This window comes from Setaria italica, chromosome II, assembly GCF_000263155.2.
Source record: "Setaria italica strain Yugu1 chromosome II, Setaria_italica_v2.0, whole genome shotgun sequence".
Classification (NCBI taxonomy): domain Eukaryota; kingdom Viridiplantae; phylum Streptophyta; class Magnoliopsida; order Poales; family Poaceae; genus Setaria; species Setaria italica.
In genome coordinates, this window is record NC_028451.1 from 26,705,094 (window position 1) to 26,724,830 (window position 19,737).

Here is a 19,737-nt window from a genome sequence, read left to right on the forward strand (position 1 = left end):
ACTGCTTTTGTGCTTAAGATCAGTCGATCCGATCTGAGTCTCTCCCGTTGATGTTTTCTAGGCCAGGACATGAGTCAGAAATCGTCCTACCGTGCAGGTTTGTGGTTCCTGCCGCGGCAGCACTAACCGCCACTTCCTCCTCCACCCATCACTGATGCCCGATATTGGGCAGTGGTCAATACTCCTAATTTAGTATCTAAATATTCGATGTGATGGGTGCTAAAAATAAGTCAGTGGAAGCAAACGGGGTCTTAGCGACAAAAATTTTGGGAGAGAGACACAGGCTCCGTTGAATGGAAGACTTGCTTGCAACAGTCGATATGTCTTGTTCCTACAATTTGATAACATTGACAGGAGTAGTAAATTGATTTGCTACTGGCGTAACGGAGTTTCAGCTAGGAGTATTTGGGTTTGCTCTAGATTAATACAATCGAGAAGTAGTATAAACCCGTTAGGATAAGAACCTACTACCTACATGCCATCTATATATTTTTGACGGTAGTTTTTGGAATTGACCAACACTGGGATGTACTCCTTCTATCCAGAAAGAGCATTGTTTTAGCTTTGTCCTATATCAAAAAGTCCTAAGTTTGATCATATTTATTAAAATATACTAATACTTATGATATCAAATAAATATCAATAGATTCATCCTAAAATATATATCTATATAAATATTGATAGCTTGATGTCATAAATATTGATAGTCTTTTTTACATATTTGGTCAAATTTAAGATAGTTTGATTTTAGGACATATCTGAAATAGTACTCTTTTTAAGATAAATGGTGTATTGGTTAGTAATTTCATTAGCAAACTTAGTTTTCAACTGAGGATATGAGGTAACATAGATCTATGATATAAGGTTTATATTATTGTATTTAATTAAGGATCGTGCGGCAAGCCTCTAGTTTCGGCTTCTCCTAGGACTCCGGCTGGAGTTCCTGTTTAGTCAAAAATAGCTCCACAGCCGGAGCACTAGAGGAGCTGGAGTCATTTTGTATGAAAAAGTTGGAGAAAAAAAGTGACTCCTTCGGCTCCTTCCTATTTTAGGAGGAGCCGGAACCCTATCAGTGAGGCCTAAGTATCAAAATTTGTCTCACATCACAGAAAATCGTCCATCTGCTACGTAAATTTTCAAGTACCCGTAGCATTTTGAAAGCAAGTATGTCAACTTGGATAAACCAAGTAGGAAGCCCATGGCAGTAGTGTTTTGTTCTTTGTGAGAAGTTCACACGGTGGGCATGTTCTTTGTGAGTTTACACTGCTGCCAAAATACAGCTGCCCCGCTAGCATCCTTCAAAGGATCTCTCTCTATCCTTCCTTTTTCTGCGAGGATCTCTTTCCTTTCAGCATGTTCAAATTATAATTGTCTTGTCTTTGCACATAGTTTACTCTATCAATTTAAACTTTTTTTTTTGCTGACTGCCCGTTTAAAAAGTCTAATAGACGGTCTCATGTATTGACATGTAATCTTAACACGACTGAATAAAGAATCTGTACCAGTTGTTTGTCTTTTTAAGTTGTCTCATAGTAATTCTATTTTCTTAATTTGTGCATAGAAAAAAGAAATATTATGAGTTGCACAACGACCACAACTCGTACAATGCTGTAGTCGTCTCATAGTTCTAAAATCTAGCTTATGAGATGGTTGTTTTGTGAAACAACGATATTTTTCTCTCTTCTCACCCTCTCTCCTCCACATCAGCAAAAATTCTATGTAGCATTACATAAGACAACCTATAAGACTGCTGAGGTGTAGCAATGTACTTGCTCTTAAGATCAAGATGGTTGGTCTTAAAAATATTTATTGAAATAATTTATAGTGTAATAAATTAACAATAAATAACAATAATATATAATTTATTAAATTAACAATCTCTACCTAATATTAAAGTGCAGTTGTTTCTTCCAACCGTCGTGGTTGTTTTATAAAAAAATTCCTCAACTTTTTCGTAATCAACCCGCATTCCTTAAAATATTTTTTAACGATTTTGCAAAAAAGGTCCCTTTATCCATCCGTGCCCCTACTCCTCTAGTCTCTTTTTGAGACCGTGTGCCATCCACTCGTGCCCTCCTCCTCCAGTCCCTTTCTCTGACCTTGCGGTCCGCCGCCGCCAGCCCCCTCGCCATCCACCGGCCGCCACCTCCGCATGTGTGGTGCGTGCTTCCATGGGAGGTTGCGCGTGGGGGAGAAGAGAGGTCACCGTCAGCCCCCTCGCCATCCTCCAGCCGGACCCTTCTCCCCTCTCTCCATCTTCTCCTCTACCCGCTGGCCCTTCTCCTCCCCTCTCCACTTTCTCCTCCACCCGATGCGCCGGCCCTTCTCCTCCAGGGCGCGAGGGTGTAGCGGCGGGAGCTCCGGGGGGCACGGCGGCTGGAGCTTCGGGGGTGCGGCGGCAGGAGCTCCGAGGGGCGTGGCGGTCGAAGCTCCAGGGGCTCGGCAGCGGGAGCCCCGCAACGCTGGGTGTGGTGGGCCTCCAGCAGTGGCAGCTCAGCCAGAGCTCCCCGACACGTCGGCGCAGGATGCGGCGGCAGCGACGACAAGCCCGAGCAGCAAGCCATGACGGCGACAGCGTGCGCGGGCTGCGGGCCGTGGTGGGACGGCGGACGGGTCAAGGGATGTAGGCCGCGCTAGCGGCCACGGCCGGCGGCGCTGGCGTATAGGATTTTTTTTCTTGTTTTTGTTTTTTGAGATGCTTATGGTTTGCAATCCGGCTGTGATAACCAAAGTCATCACTGCCAACCTTGATCTAACGGATCGCAAAACCAGCAGTGATGACGATTATAGGGCCGACAATGATAGCTCAATCGGTAATAGTGTTTTAGGCTATATTATAGCGCTGTAACTTTTATGAAAAAATAATTGATGTGATCGCTTAGATTTCAGGCTATATCTATTGGATTTGGCTATATCTATTGGACTTGGTGTTTGTTCCCGATCGCTTAGTTTTTTTAAGGCCATTTTGGTCCCTTCTTGGCGTAGCGTTTTCTTTTTCTTGGAGCTCTTCGCTTGGCGTAGCCAATGCAGAATTATAAACACGTTGACGAAAAGAAGATGCCTCTTTGCTGGATAACAATACTAAACATCGTTGAAATAAAATATCAAACACAGTAATCTATTATACTCGTACGTTGCATGGTATATTAGCGTTAATCTAATTAGAGGACAGCAAGGGCGCAAGGCAGGGGAATCTAGGTAGGGCCAAGTGAGTACTGGCACTGGTAGGCAGCGAGGCTAGGCATAAGTTCGGATAAAAGTGAACAAAAGACACTACATGATTACCTCGCATGTGGGAGTAGTATGTTTTGTTGTTTTAGTTCTGGGATCTGCTGTCATGTTATTAGGGACAGGTCTGTTTGTGCACTTACCCTATTCAACTTAAAAGGTATCTATCGTAGTGGCATTGTCACAAGGAAAAAAAAATGAAGCACCCAACCAATTATTTCTTTCTACCAGAGATGATGAGATATTGAATATTTCTAAGAGCTACATTGTTGCCAATTGTATAGTTTATTTGCTGTACAATTTTCACTAGTGTAGTTTGGTTATTCAGGATACATGAAACCTGTTTCAGATTTTTGTATTGCACTCAAGTTTTTTTTTTTTTTGAAATTTGTAGCTAACCCCACATAAGATTCCGTTGAGTTCTGCTGTTCCAATGGATGAGACCATGCTATCAAATGCCAAGTAGGGTCATGTCACCGAGTCTTGTGGAGATATAAGGTATCATACCCCTTTTGTTTTGATGGTAGAGGCAATGTGGTACACCTTCATCATTCACCAATGTTCACATCGCATGATTTACTCATGCATAAGTGTTTTGAACCATATAATCATGGGTTATATGTGAAACACACTTGTAGATGTAAAAGCAACTCCAGCAATACCATCTAAACAACCTATCTAGAAACTAGGGACTGCCTGGGCTTATTTTTTCCTCTTAATATAACTCCAGCAGTACCATCTAAACAGCCTCCAGCCTCCACGGATAGAGGGCTCTCTAGAGACCCCAGAAATGGAGGGTGTAGGGTGGAATTTTGGAGGCCTCCTTAAAATGGAGGTGGAGGGTATAATAGAGGGTGTGGTGGAGTGCTAATTTTTAACTTATCCCTCTAAACTTAGGGTAGAAAGCTATTTAGAGCATCAGTTAGAGCTACTTTAAATATTGTTTCTATGTGTCTACATCAACTTAAAACTGAAAAAAAAATGTACTGTCTTGTCTTGGGTTCGTGTGTTACTATAATCTATAAAGAAACAACAATCTTTTTTTAATAATAAAACCAAGGTATTGCAACTCTCAAAACTCCGAGGATCAGGTAGACAACTCGAATTGCTTCGTGGCAGTTGTGCTCAACTTTCTTTGTAATAAATGAAATGTAGTTCTCTTGTTTATTCTAGATTAAAATAGAAAAGTCAGAAGAAATCTTTTGAGGTTGTTAGTAAAGTCAACCTGACAGCTTATTAGCATTATTTTTTTAAAAAAAAAGGAAGATGAATCTCTTTATATAATGTTGTAAGTAATTAAAGTCAACCTGGCGGCTTAGCATTAGTATTGGACAAGGTGAGCTAGGTGGGCCTGTTCGCTTCAGCTTATTCAGCCGGCTTATCAGCCATCAAACAGTGTTTTCCTCTCACAACAAATCAGCCGTTTCAGCTTTTCAGCCGGCTTATAAGCTGAAGCGAACATGCCCAAGATCAGCTAGCTGTTGGCATGTTGGATCACTTAGTTTTGTTAAGAACTTGGAATATATCTAGAATTGGTTAGCGTCTGTCTTGTGGTCAATCATAAGTCACTGCATGAACATATACACCCAATTCAATTAATTAAAATATCATACCAGGCCATGATTTCACATGATGCGTACTCCTTTCGTTTCAAATTATAGGTTGTTTTAGTTTTTTAGGTTCATAGATATTATGATACATCTAAATATAATATATTTCTATGTGCATAATAATATCTATAAATTTAAAAAAGTCAAAACGATCTACAAGTTGGAACAGAGGAAGTAGGATCCAAGACAGACACACCTGAAGACTTTGTGGTTTATATAGAAGGTTTAGATTTAAAAACAATATTTTTACCCAATACAACCTGTCTGATACAATAGTACAGCGCTGATAGGTGTCCATTCCACGGAATTCCTAACCATTACTTGAGCAATTTCTCGATCTTTATCGGTCAATTTTTGTCATTCACATCTTGCTTTGTGGGCCGGCGATTATTTATTCTTTTGCTGTGTTTTACTCCCAATGTTATTTGTGGGTCGCCTCTTTCATTGTTCCTCTAATTTAACTCGGCCCATTACTCGAGCAACTGCTGCCGCCGCTTCGGCACCTGCCGCTGATACCGCTGCGTTATGGTTGAAGTCCGTAACGGCCCGAAAATTCAAATCTAAAAATCACTTGAACTTAAAAACTTTAAAATCTATTTTAAAATCTAATTTTAAAATATTGCAAAATCATTCTCGAGCTCAATTCCTTTTCCATCCATAATCCATCCTAAGGTCCTCCTTTAATCCTTTTATCTTTCCAAATCAATTCAAACATTTAAGCTTTCTCTCTAACCTTTCTATTTTCCCTAAGCCATCACCGTCAACATGCTAATCCCTTCTTTTAGGTGTGCTCTCCCACACAAACTTGCCACCTCCCTTCAATCATCTCCCAGCTCGAGCACACACACAGCATGCACCTTAAGCACGTACAAAGCAGCACAGAGCCGCAGATAGTAGCATCACGAACACCGCGTGCAAGCTTCACGCGCCAGGGGCCCTTGTCATGCTAGCCCTGCTCTGCTCGAGCGATAGCCCAACCTCGTGAGGTGACCACGCCCTGCCGCCTGGCACCACGTCATGCCACCCCTTGCCATGTCCCCTCCTTAACCAGACACCGCGTTCAAGCTTGCCAGCCCTGTCATCTTGTCGCGCGCGTCATCAACGTCGCGTCACCTCAGCACCATCGTCGTCGCAAGCTGCCGCTCACAAGCTGACGCCCAGCCAAAGCGTGCCAATAAGGGCGAGCGGTTGAGCCGCTGGCACAGCTCCGCCCTCGCCGCCTATAAAAGGCACCCCGAGCTGCTCTTCATCACCATCCTAAGCTCGCCGAGCCGCCCAGCTCCGCCGCTCATCTCCCTCCTCACTCCAATTTCGCTCTCCTCTATTCTTGCGCAGAGGAAGGTCTCCCTCGTCGATCTCTAATGACAAGCCGCCACAGCTCAAGCCACACCCTCCTTTACCTTCCCCAAGCAACGGCCCTCCGTATCCTTACCTACACTGAGCTCCCCAAGAACTCCAGAGCCGCATCCATGGCCACTAGTGGCCGACCTCCTACCACCCTCTCACCCCGGTCAAGAACCCCAGAACCAAATCTCCATCCACCCCATCCACTCCTCTCTCTACCCATACCCTTGGATTCGAAAACGGTAGCCGGGAGTGCTGTTCTGGTGGAGCTCCTGCCGCTGCTCATGGCGGCGCTGGGAAGAACGGGGACGACGTCCCTGTTTCCTCCCGTGCCTGTCTCCATCCCTCTTTCTGTTTTCTCTTTATTTTAGCCAGCTCCCCATGTGCCAGTCGAAAGGTCCAGAAACCCACCCAGATCTATCATGTACAAATAGAGACCAGTGAAGCACCTACTCATTTATGTTAATCGATTTTCGAAATTTAATTAGTAGCTGATCTTTACACAGCCATATCTCACACATCAAAACTTCGACTCACTTGATTCTTTTTCCTAAATTCCTCTAAAATCATATTCTATCTAATCCAACTATTCTCCTCTCCGTTTGAGCTCATTTTATTTTGTGTTTGTGCTTGTTTGTATTTATTTGTCTTTTGCGTCGTCGTTGCCATAATTGATAGGAGAGCGAGTTTGGAGACTAGTACCGTGAGCCGGAAGACCCGTACCGCGAGCAGGAGCTTCTAGAAGGCGTTGAAGATGGCAAGTCCAACCTATTCCCTTTTGATCATATTTATCCCAGTGTTCAAACCCAACCCGTAGAGATCTTTTTATAAATTACATCCAGTTATATATATATAAATATATATATATATATATAAATATATATATATATATATATGCTCTGATTATTTTACTAATTGATCTAGTTAAAACCCGGTTGGATAGCCGCTCCTTGAATTGATATATCTTGATTATACCTCGACGACTTAAGATTTTTTTTCTTTTTTTTGCTAGACATGATATGCTCTGTTTAGCCAATTACCTTAGAAACTGGTTACTCAACATCATTACTACTCGTTTTACAAATGCTATGGTTTACAAATGATAAAATGTGTTGAGTGTGTTGGTGTATGGATTGGGATTATTGAAAAGTGATAGTAAACAACTAGCGTTGGTGATTATTTAGATGGGGCAAACTAGGGTTCTTTGTGTGGGACGCCTTGGAGTATTGGAGTATTGGCTCGTGCCTGTGTGGTTGAGTATGGAAGGTATCTACCTTGTCTTAATTAAGTACCGAGTTCATGTGTCATCTTGCCTAACCCAACTTATCGTACAACCACTCGATCTTTGTGTGTGGCAAATGCTTAGCATAAATCCCACTAGCTAGTTTGATAGTCATCCGTAGGCAGGTGCACAATGGGATGCCAAGAAGCATACATAAGCAAGTAATGGATAAGTGGCCCGGTTGAAGGCCTCATAGGAAAGTCAGAAACTCCTTGGTTAGCTCTTGTGGATGACTAGTCAGGACTATACTATGGTGGGTAATGGCTATGATGGATCTGTTCCGGCACTATAGTGATCGTGTTGCAGTATTCTACTTGTGGGTAAAGTGTACACCTTTGTAGAGTTAAAACCTATTCGAATAGCCGTGTCCACGGTCTTAGATGAGTTATGGCTTGGTCACATAACTAGCTGTTTGGGATAGATGGGCAAACCTTTTGGTGTAAAATTGGATTTTGAAAATATCCGGCAAGTGTGCCGTGTGCTTCCGTGGACGAGGTGTCCAGTAGCACTTAAAACTTGAATCCTTTATGTAGCATCACCTCAGTCTTTCACAATTACTATAAATGTGGTATATATGTATTTTGCAAAAACCGATCCCACCTTGCATGTGTATAAAAGATTACTTTCTGCAAAATAAACCTTGGCCTATTCCTTGAATTACCCTTATACATGTATTCTATTATCTCTTTCCGTAGGGTGGAGTTGGATTTGCTGAGTACGTATGTACTCACCCTTGCTTGGTTGATAAAGGAAGATTCGGACTACGTCGCTGGTAAAACTTTCATGTAGAAGGTTGCCTCCGCACCCAACTTGCCTGTGACGTTGGGCTGTTAAGAATGCTTCCGATGTCGTGCAGTGCTACTTGTTGCTTATGGACTTGCATGTCCATAGGTTACATCTACAGCCTGTTTGTGTTGTATCTCTTTTGGATCTATGTTACCCGTCGACTTCCTAAAAAGTTATACAGCTTTTGAACTATCTATTAAATAAAATTTAATATGTATACCAACCTTTTTAGAACTAGTAGTTATATCGTATTTAGTACTGGGGCGCTTCAGCATCGCCGGATCCCTCCACGCCGCGAGCTCTGCGTGACCCTGGAGCTGCGGGCGTTTGCCGGACGCGGACAGGACCCTGCGGCGAGCACGAACTGGCCGTTGGCGTCGAGGATGCCACCTCGCTCCTCGCTCCTCGGTAGGGCGCCGTCGTCCCTGCGACGGCGTCACGTCGACTCACGCGGGAGTAGGGATGAGTGGCGTTAATCTTTTGTGTTGCCTCTTGGTCTTAAGATCGACTGAATTTTGTTTCCTCGTCACCCAATTTGACTTCAGCAAACAGTACTACGGTCCCATTTAGCTAAATGGGCTAAAAGTGAGCGACTAAAAATTACCTCTAGCTGTGATAATAGGCTAATAATAGTTTACAATTAGCTATTACTTGAGCAAATTAGTCCACCTATAGTCCTCCTATTTGGCATCCAAGTCCCAAGATTAAAAATTATCCATATGATCGAAACAGGCTACGGTCCTGTTGGGTATGGCTCCAACTCCGGATGGAGCTGCTCCACTCCAGAACTTCACATGGAGCCAGCTCCGCTCCAAAACTCCAGAATAAAAATGGGGTGTTTGGCTAGATGGGTGCTCTCAGCTCCAAAAAAGATCGATTTCAGTGTGGATTGCCATTGTTGCCCCCCAATTAAGGCCCCACTTGTCATCCTCTCTATCCCATCTTCTTCTTCCCCTTTTTTCCACTGCATTGTGCCGCACACGGGAGACCCTCCACGGGCGGCGGGGTGGGTGGCGACGGGCGGCGGGGCTGGGCGGCGGGCGGCGGGGTGGGCGGCGACGGGGACGGAGCTGGGCGGCGGGGCAGCTTGGGCGGCGACGGGTGACGACGGGCGGCAAGCAACGACGGGCGATGGCCGCGGCGATGGGCAGCGACAGGTGGCGGGCGGCAGGCGACGACGGGCGATGGCCGCGGTGATGGGCGGCGGGGCCAGCCGGCCACGGGAGCGGCGACAGGCGGGGCTCTGGCGGCGAGTGGGGCTCGGGAGAATAGAAGGGAGAATAGAATGAAATGTTTTTTTGTGTAACTAGTGGCATTGGTGGGTAATTATCCACCAACTCCACGAGGAGGTTCAAAAGAGGTTTCTGGAGTAGCAAAAGAGGTGCTCCAAAACTCCACCTCCATTTGCACTACAGCTCCATGGAGTTGGCAAGTCCAACTCTATGGAGTTTTGGAGTTAGGGTGTTTGGCTGAATTTTTTAATGGAGTTGCTGGAGTTTAGGAGTGGAGCCGTGCCAAACAGGGCCGTAGTATGATTACCTAATAAAATAATGAATACTCTAATAATGAATACTCTGTACCCTCTGTTTTTAAATATATGACATTTCAGATTTTTTCTTAATTTTGAGCAATAATATTTATTTAATCAAAGTAAAATTACTTGTACTAGATCTGTCATAAAAATATTTTGAATGTAATTTATAAATCTATCTATTTATATAAATATTTGTAGAAAATAAAAAATTCAAATGAGTGAAAAATAACCAATAGCCCTATAAATTTAAGAACTAAAGGTAAAGCAAATAGAGAAATGGAAACTCTAACAGCCTGAATATTTTTGGGCCCACTATATTTCAGGCATCTTTTTGTGTCTGTGTGCCTGGGCCAGTATGTTTGGGCTGCATTGATGCTACCTATGCAACCTGAACTTGAGCAGGCCGAGCTATAGCAGTGTGTGAGTGTGTGACTCCGGACCATTTTGTTTTTCGATAGAGCAGAGTTTTTTTCCCAGAGAAAAGATCCGGTACTCCCAGTGCTTGGGGTGCTCCCATGCACCCGGGTCGGATGCATCATCTACGGTTCAGGTGAACCCAACGTCGGACTGCGCTCAATTTCCAGAACACACGAGGCGCGAAATGCAAAATATCATATGATGCACAGCTGCTTCACCTGGACCGTAGATGATGCATCCGATGGATGCAAGCGCCCGGGTGCACCGGGAGTACCAGAACTGGTCTCTTTTTTCCCCAACCTACCGGCTAGTGTGAGTTTCTCTATTTCCTCCTTTACGTAAGTGTACTAGTACAAGTATATGTTCTTTCCTCTGTTGGCGGTGTATGTTACTTCTTCCTTTGTTTTAGCAACCTATGTCCTATGGTGAATTTCTATTATCCCCTTTCTGAAGGGTTATGTCTCACAATGGAGCAGACATAGCTGAACTGATTACTTGTATCTGCAGCCATACAATAAATCGAGCTGAACAGTAAGAAGCTGATTCCTTTGTTTCGATTTGGATTCTGATCCCATCCCATATCCGCACACGGACATCGCAAGTGCAACTGAGCAGATGATTTGTGATCCACGAGTAGCAAAGCTTGCACAGGGGTTGCTTTGTTTGAGCTTTGATCCCAATCATGCCAGTACCATGGACGGCTTTTGTGCAACGTGACACTTCACCACATGTTCATAAATCCACTTCAATTCACGCAGCACATCTCCGTTGCTTTCTACTATACATGTATAAACTTCAGTGTACATGTGCATAGGTCTGGCAAAAATGAAGCTTGCTAAGACACATTGGTCCTTGGATCAGCCAAAGCCAAACCTGAAAACAGAGCCCAGAAAAGCATGCTGAAAGCCGAGCCGAGAAATAGGCAGAGGAACATCAAAAGGATGAATACAAGCTGTTATGTCCAACGGTACGTCTGTCCGATACTCTGACAGTAACATTTCATTCTGAAGCCTAGTTTGTCAGACCCATCCCATATTTGGCCTTGTGCCTTGTATCTCTAAAAGTTGTGCGATGCACTGTTTCGTTAAAATATGCCTTTTAATCTTTGGACTGCTTGCTCTAATTAAGTGTATGCTATTTATCTTACTTCTTATGGAAAGCTGGACATGCTGTGTTTTATATGTATCACAATTTTCCATATTTTATTTTTTTTCATTTTGAGAGAAACATGAAAAATAATTTATTTATATATATATACAATATGTACCGACATATCCTGGTTTTTGGAAATTTGCGTATCGGCGTATCAGCCTACCGGTATCACCATACCGGAATGGGGTATCGGTGAAACATAGCCCCACACAGACATCACAAAGCCTATGATTTGTGATCGACAATGCACTAGGGATGCTTTGTTTGAGCTTTAATCCCAACAATGCCCATGCCATGATTTACCGTGTCCGTGCGCTCCGGCTGGCTATTTTATAGCCATGGACGGCTCTTGTGCAATTTGACACCTCACCACATGTTCACAACTCCAGTTCAATTCACGCAGCACGTCTCTGTTGCTTCCTATATATGTATAAACTTCGGCGTACCTGTGCAGAGGTCCGGCAAAAATGCAGCTTGCTAAGCCTTTCACCTTGGTCCTTGGATCAGTCAAAGCCAAACCCGATGGACCCATTTTTTTTTTTTTGCCAAGAATGCCTTAATTTTGTTTAGGTGAATTCTCCACAAAAAAGTGAGAAATTATCAAAACTTAATATGGTGCTCATCGATATTCTGTGGGCTAATAAAGAAATAGAGTAAAGCGTTCGAGTTAAGTTTTTGTTACACATGCTATGGTCAAGGATTGGAATGAAATGCATGGGATGTGAAATTAGTATTTAAAAGAAGACAATCTTATCGGGAGAGAATAAAGTTCACGGCTTGGAAGTGAGCAGGAAAAACACGAGGAGACAAATGGATTAGTACTGCATCCGGAGAACAATAGAGTCGGAGTAGAGCACGGCTAAATCTCAATGTTACGGGTTCCATGCGGACTCTAACTCTAGTCGGACACGATATTGATCGTCTACAAATGCCTGTTACCTGCCTCCTTGGCAAAACTATGAGCAGGAAGAGGAAGGGACGTCATGCCACGTTAATTAGGGTGTGTCTGGAGGAGGGCGGAGTGCACGAGCCAAGCCATGGACGACACGCACTACGGGAAAACTCAAAATTACCGAGTGTTTTTTCTTTGCCGAGTGTTTTTTTTTCGAACACTCGGTAAACAAGCTCTTTGCCGAGTGCCAAGCTAAAAATACTCGGCAAAGAAAAAATACTCGGCAAATTGGAGCTTTGCTGAGTGTCAAAAAAAAAACACTCAGCAAACATCCTGATTCCCGTAGTGACACCTGCAGCCATTCCGGACGACGTCCTCGACCTCATCTTCCTTCGCCTCAACTCACCCTTTGTGTCTCCTCCACGCAACATCGACATGCAAGCAATGGCGCCGCGTCATCGCCGACGCTACCTTCCTCCGCCAGTTCCGTTCCCTCCACAGACAACCGCCCGTCACCGGTGTCTACTACCACACACACCCTGTCACCCTTGGCGGCGCCCAAGACTTCGTCGCCTTGCCATGTGTCGGCATCGACAGCCGCTTCTTCTCCCTCGACTTCCTCCCGGACAGCGAGCTCAATCCATGGCCTTGGAGAGTTCAGGATAGCCGTGGCAGCCTCCTCCTCTTGGATCGCCTGCGCGACCCACAAGGATCCGTTTCGTACGGAGACATTGTCATCTGTGAGCCCCTGACAAAGAGATATGAGAGGGTCGATCCGCTCACGTTGTGGTTAAGGGGATTCAGCATCTCGAACGCCTACCTCGTCGATGGCGAGTCGCACTATGGGAAACAACTACGGAAACAGTAGGTTTGTCGTATGGCAAACGGCAAAGCCCAAAAAACAGCACTCAGCAAACAACACTCGGCCTCTAAAGTCTCGGCAAAAGTTTCTTTGCTGAGTGTTTTTTATCGCGCACTCGGCAAGGTTGACGCTCGGCAAAAAAAAAGCAATGTGATGACGCGGAGACGGTCACGACGCATTTGCCGAGTGTCTAACGGCCTGGGCACTCAGCAAACATGCCCTTGTTTGCCGAGTGTCCCGGCACTCGACAAATATGTGTTTCTTTGCCGAGTGTTCTGGCCATGACACTCGACAAACATGCCATTCTAGGCCTAGATTTTGGCCCCTTTGCCGAGTGTCACAGGCCCTGACATTCAGCAAACATTCCATTTTAGGCCCAAAATACATACATTTTTCCACGTGGCCTCTTTGCCGAGTGTATTTCGCATGGCACTCGGCAAAGAGGGCTTTTGCCGAGTGTAACACTCGGCAAAGCTACCATATACATCCAGTTTATTTCGTTCAATCACATATAATGTACCACACTCAAATAAACATTACGTCCATCACAGATAGTTCACAACAAGCATCACATGTAGTTCATATAGATACATCAACAACACATAATTGCAAATAAACTTTAGAACCACAAGTAGGTTTGTTGACAATCACAAATGCAAATAAACTTCAGAATCACAAGTAGGTTTGTTCACAGTCGCTCTCCAGGCTCATCATAAATGCAAATAAACTTAGTCATTGTGACCACGGTGGCCACTGTGACCAGAGTCGATCATAAGGCTCATTTGATACCGCAGATTGATTCTACACAAAGGAGACGAGATAAATCATTCACAGTGATTGAGAATGAAACATACAAGTAAAGGGGTATCACGGATTCATAAATGCATCTCCTATGCAGTGATGTCCCATAGGGTGATAGGGTTTTTGGGTACAGTTGGTACGGGACACATTTCTATAGCACAGCTTACAAAATGATGCATGCAATTGTAGGCTATTGGTGAGTGGAAAGGGAGTTAGAACTTGCCTTCCTCAATGTAATCTTCGGGTCCTACAACATAGTCTGGGTTCTCCTCGTCCTCGAATGCTCCTTCGTAATGTCATTGGAACAGAAAAGGTAAGTACTATCATTCACAAACAAAAGAAACAAGCAAAGAACTAAATAGTGATACAAGAATAAAGAGATCGAGTTTGATTGTAGGGAAGGTTTGGAGGTGATTTCTTGGGAATCGGGCATAGGATGAAGGAAATAGGATTTTCTTTCTAAGTTTTATAGGTTTTCCTAGGGTTTTATTCATTTTATGGGAATTTATAATTAAGTTCCCAAAATTTAGGTGATGAAAATGTGTGGTAAAAGGTTTGGTAGGCTTCTGGGTGGCTCTAGGATTTTTAGGAAATTTTCTGGAATTTTTGTTTATAGGGAAAAGGCTAAATACGCAATTGAGTGTACATAGAATGGATGTACCTAGAGTTATTTAGCTTGGATAGAGAGTGACAGGTGGGGCAGGGTTGTCTCACCGACGAGTGGGGCTGGGCTGATGTGGCCAGCCACGTGTTTGCATTGACTCAGTGGCCGGAAGATCTGGTCTGTTGGCCTTGGGTCGGGTGGACAAGATGGCGCGCTGGGCCTTATGGTCACCGGAGCCGGCCGGATTTTGCGGCGGGGTAGGGAACCTTGCCGGAGAGCTCACTGTCAGTGGCTACAAGGTCTGGCCCATGTGCTTATCACCCTCATGGTGTTCCTCTCATCGTGGCGGAGCCGGTCCTGGTGTCATTGTTGCTAGAGCTTGGCTAGGGCGATGGTGGCGGCTCGCCGGAGTTTGGCCCAGGTGGCGGTGTGCGTCAGAGATAGGGGTGAGGGGGTTTTGGTGTCTTGAGGTGTGGGTAGTTGCGGTGGAGAGGTTGGGGGAGGTGTAGTCACCAGTGGAGCTTCGCCGACGGCGAATCAACAGTGGGGAGCTCGACGACTTGAAGCGGAGCTGGGATATCTCGAAGAAGAGGGACAAGAGATGAACAAGCAGCTCAGGGAGGAAGAGTGAGGGTGGCGGATCAACGACGGCTGCTGGAGTTGGGGAAGAAGAGAGGAGCGAGGCTAGGACATGGGAGAGGGGGCTTGAGCTAGCTAGGAAGGAGGAGGAGTAGTAGCTCGAGCTTTTGTGATGCCTAGGACGGGGGCTTGCCGGTGCCTTTTATAGGCGGCAGAGGTCGGTTCATATTGATGTTCGTTATTGACACCTTTTTACTATCATTTATGAGGCATTATTGGACTAATTCTTATACTAACCCACCACTTGGCACCTGAAATAACCCCATATTTGCATCTGTGTTGTATTTTAGACTATATTGCAAAATGGTAGGAAATACGACCTAAACAGGAAACTTTTGAACGGGCTTGATTTGAACCTAGACTTGGGACAACGCAAGGAGTCTACACGAGAAAGACGAGGACTAGTGGAGCCCAAAAGAGGGTAGGCTGATCAGCCCAGGACCCATAGGCCAATCAGCTGGCCCAATTCATCATCCAAATGCATCCACATTCGATAAACCATCATTCTAGATGACTTAGAGGCAAAGTATGTGGTGATTTAGCAAGTCAATCTTGTGGTCAAGCTAAGTGAAACTCAAGATTGGAAAGTCAGAAGGCCCACAGAAGTAGCAGATCATGCACATGGCATATCTCCCTCGTCCGGATTCCGATTGGGGCAAATTTGGTGTCTAAACTGCATGGCTCAAAAAGATCTACAACTTTCGTATTTGAGGCTGGCAAGGTGGTGAAATCAACTAGGCAGATTAGCCCAACGGATAGGTTTCTAGCCTCGATCAACATGTCCTTCACCTCACAGCACCTCTGGACTATAAATATGCTCAATCTCCATCGGCACGCGCATCCATCCACTAGAACTCAACGAAACCTAGGGCATTCACCAGAGGGAGCTGACGACCGCCGCAAGTCTTCGAAGTTGTCTAGGAGATGGCTTAGGCCAAACCCTAGCCACTATGGCCTCCCTACGTGGTTGTGCCATGGTGAAGTTCAAGAGCTAGTTGTGATCATCGATGGTATGTACTCAGAGGTGATGATCATCTATTATGTGAGCAATGTTGTTCATGTCATCCGATCTGTTAGCGACTCAATGCCTCCTTTTATGCTTTCTTTCTATCATGAATATGATTGTTCCCTTGTCTAATGGATATGGTTAGACTTCATAGCATGCTTTATGTAATCATGGTGATTAGATCTAGTATGTCGATCCTTCATGATATCTAGATGCGTTCACCTATGTTCGTGCCCGTAAACTGCCTACACCAATAGGAAGATCGTGACAGGGTCTGCTTCCATGTAGGGTAGGGGTTCGGGAGGTTGACCGGAGGTAGTAGTTTAAAGATTGCTTTGGATGAGGTGCATGATGTGTTTGCTCGTTGGTTAGAACTACATCTAGAAGATGATAGGCTCTTGCTATCCTTGGTAGTTTTATATCATATATATCTGTGGATGTGATCTACCCTTATTCATGACATCAATCTTTACAACAAGTTTGCCTTCATATGCAATCGATGCTTCATGTTAGGATAGATCTGTTAGACTAGATAGAAAACCCTAGCCAGTTCGCTGCCGATCCACGGATTGATAAACCTTGAATGGAATACTCTAAGGGAAAAGCTACGATGATCCGTGTGCTTACGGTTCACAAATTGGCGCGCTAACTGACGTCAACATTTCACCGGGCATAAATATCCCATGGTGGCTGATGTTTCCCAGCCGCGTGGCATGGGCACGGGGTACGGTGAGGGTGAGCTTGTGAGCGCGCGGGCCGCACAATGCGACGGGGTGGCTGATCAAAGGTGGTGTGGAGCTCGTTGTCCTCAGTTCCAATGAGAATCCGGGGCGGCAGGCGGCGGCCATTCCTCAAGCTCGAAGAGATGGGAAGGTGACAGGAGGAAGAAGAAGGTACGGCTCGGGTTGAGGATGGAATGGGTCAGCGTGGCTTCATGTGGAACACGTGCGATGCTCGGGAAGGTTCCCCTCCAGTGATGGGATGCGATGACAGTGCCAGCAAGGAGGTATGGGCATGCATGCAACCACGGTAGGAAGAAGACGCGGGAGGGAGAAGGGTGGCCGACGGGTCGAGCCTACCCGTCAGTGAGAGGAACACAGTGGAGTGGGTGTGCGTTGTTGGTAGGCTGCGGAATTGTGGGCTGGATGGAGAGAAGAGTGGGATTTAGCCTAAGAGGGTTTGAGAAAAAGGAACAGGATTTTCTTTTCGCTGGACGGAGAGAAGAGCGGGATTTAGCCTAAGAGGGTTTGGGAAAAAGGAAAATGGTTTTCTTTTTGGGATGAGTTTAAATTGATTTTTCCTATAGGAGTTAAGTACAACCAGTTAATTTCCTAACTAGCTTCTAATCCTAAAGGAATCAAAAGAATAGGAAATAGCTAGCTGAACTAGCTAGGAAACAAACAGATAGCCAAGATAATGCAATTGCTGTTTGTGTCTCACACACATTTTTTCACACACACATGTTCATGCTGCCTTTCAACTATTAACCTCAAAGTTACTTTTCTCCCCTTTTACAATTCATGCGAGATCATGGATAATTAACTATGCATGTTAACATCAATGTTACTTTTTCTTCCTTTTCTCAATTTCATGATAATTCATGTACAATGCACTATTAACTATTAACATGGTTTTTAACTATTAATCTCAATGAATACTTTTTCTGCCTTTACAAATGATGCCATATCATGGATAATGGGATATTAACTTTGAATCTGTTTGCTTTCCATTCAGGAATATGTTAATCAAAATAAATTGGTGATTCTACACCTTCTTTCGAATTTCAATACATTCGTGACCATTTATTGGAATAAATTAATCTTTGAACTGCATTTATAATCTTTGATTGATAAATGGAAGAATCGACTCCCCTACTTCTTGTCTTCTAGTTCTGCTTTACATTCGACAAGGGGCCAGAGGGCACAGTGCCTCTGCCAAAAGAAATTAAAGTTGTAATGTCTTTTGTAAGAGCACATTCTTTTGCACCTTCTATATTTTCTGAGTGCATTTCCAATAATTCCCGATGCATCTTGCTTAAAAATAAATTTTTAGTGTGAATGGCAAAAGTTGCCCTTAAATGGTTCCCAAAATGCATGCTTGATATTTTTGACTGCCCAAAACAAGCAGGCCATGTAGCCAGATATAGGGATGGTCTACGCACACTTAATCCCCCAATTCCTGCCGCTTCCACACCTAAAATGATCTGGTTCATCTCCAATAGTTCCCAAAATACATGTCCAATGGTTCTAGCTAGCTAGACCCACTAATCCCCGACATGGTGCAAATTAAATTTTATGAAAAACATTTTTCTGGACCATTGGTGGAGAGTTATTATTTTTTTGTTCCTAACCTCAAAATTAGATTATTGGGAGTCTTTTTTTTTCCAACTGTTGGAGACGTTCTAATTGATTGAGTCGAGATGGGTGGAGGGAAATAGTAAGAGATGTGCTGCAGAATGCAATACACATGAGTTTGGGATTTGTTTTTATTCCTCTCTAATTGCATTGCAGCCCTATATAGTTTACTCCATGTTGCTTTTTGTTGCCAAATGTGTTAATCTAACCATCTGCATGTGCATGTCAAGATTATGCTCCTATTATGCTGTTAATGAAAGTAACCATATCTAGATTTAAATGGAACTTTGGAATTGACTATTCCAACATTTAGACTAAACGAAAATTGAAATTTAAATTATACATGATAAATAAAATACATGTTGAAGAACAAGCTGAAGCTATCACCCGAGTTGCAAGAGTAGGATTTTTTTTACAAAGATAACACACACGCGCACATGGCTGTCACACCCTGAAATTTCCGAATTTCAGGATGTGAATAAAAAGAATAAATAAACAATAATTTTCTCATAATTTTAAAATTTTTCCCAACATTTATTTTTCTTTACAGGAAATTTAGTATAGGAAAAATAATTATTTGCTTTTATAAATTAAATAATGTTGTTCTATGTCTGTGCATTCATGTTGCTGCATCTTGGTGTTTCTTGAGTGCAAAAATTTGAAAAATACGTTTAGACGTTGCCCAGACCCTTGTGAGAATTTCCATCTTTTTCTGGAAATTATTCTCCTTTTTCTAGAGCTAAATCCAATTTTTGGAAGGTTCGAAAATCCTTTTCACGAGCTCCAAGTATTTTATTTGGATTTGTTGCATCCCAATCCATCTCTGAGATTTATCTCAGATTTTTCAGAATTTTCTAGGTATTTTTATCGCTTTAGAAAACGAGTCCGGCTATTTTCTGGAACTGTTTTCGTGCAGATAAATAAAATTAGAAATTTCGAAAATAAAAAGTCAACTCGAAAATATCTTTTTTCATGCCCGGCCTATATATATATATATATATATATATATATATATATATATATATATATATATATATATATATATATCTATACACAGGTGGGAGGGGTGTGCGCCCAAAAATTTTTTTTTGTGGGTCCATAAAAAAAAATTTGTGTATTCAAAAACAACCAACAAATGTGGGGGGGGGAGAGAGGGAAATAGATCACCCAACAACACTATTTTTATTTCTCTCTCTAACAAAAAAATATGTTGTTTGACCAACCAA